The sequence below is a fragment of the Acanthisitta chloris genome, unplaced genomic scaffold, assembly GCF_000695815.1.
Source record: "Acanthisitta chloris isolate BGI_N310 unplaced genomic scaffold, ASM69581v1 scaffold6284, whole genome shotgun sequence".
NCBI classification, from domain to species: domain Eukaryota; kingdom Metazoa; phylum Chordata; class Aves; order Passeriformes; family Acanthisittidae; genus Acanthisitta; species Acanthisitta chloris.
In genome coordinates, this window is record NW_008668649.1 from 13,990 (window position 1) to 14,863 (window position 874).

Below are 874 nucleotides of genomic sequence, written 5' to 3' on the forward strand. Positions count from 1 at the left end.
TCCACACCACGAAAGCCTCTTGTAATAGGCTTCAGTGCACAGTAGACTATAAATGTGTCTCTTGTCACCTGTTCTGGCACTTGAGAGTACCCCATAGTACATTGTCATTGCACTTCCATTCAGAAAAACAGCAGCAGCTTAGGCTGCTCATGCAAGTGATAGAGATCTTTTCAGCAAGAAATGCAGTGCATTATATATAAGGCTGTTAAAAGATAAAGGACTAGCTATGCTTCAGAGTTGAATGATTTTGGCTATTGTTTATGAAAGGCTTTGTGTAGAGAAGATGTTTGGGTGGAGCAAGATAATAAGCTCGGTCAAAGTTCACGCAGAGCACATCTGATTTCTGTGTTCAGGTATCTGACATATATTTTGATCAGCATACACACAAATGGACAGCTTAGTGTTTAACCTAAACTGACATCCAGCTGTGGTCCCCAGGAAGCAAGGGGTCTGATTCCTGTCTCAGACAACTAAAAAAGCTCTAGTGTTAAAAGAAAAGGAAAAAAAAAGCTAAATAAGGATAAGACACCAAAATAGAAAACTGAAAAAATAGGTGGTATGTGCCACCGTAGTGACATTTCCTTCAGTTCCAGGCTCAGCTTACACTGCTTTCAAAACCTGCAATGCAGAAAAAAGAAGTAAAAACAACCAGGGCATTTGAAGAGATGAGCTTTCTTTACCTCTGACTGTATATACAAAGCAGTGAAGAAAGAAATTAACTGGTGTTTTTTTCACTTTAAAAAGCCATTTCTCATCAGTTTGTGGAGGATTAGGAACACATGCTGTGATCTTTATCACTTTTAAGAATGAGGTACTTCAATAACTGTGGAGTTTGACTGTCCTTTCAGCCGTGTGGTTTGAGGATGTGAGGGAT

The 874-nt window shown here is 39.4% G+C and overlaps 1 protein-coding gene across 1 annotated transcript in view; it reads left to right on the top strand.

Annotated features, from left to right (window-relative positions):
- INTS10 (integrator complex subunit 10) overlaps positions 1–874 on the top strand; it is a 20,518-nt gene that overhangs the window by 13,132 nt on the left and 6,512 nt on the right. The gene's annotated exons all lie outside the window — the stretch shown is intronic.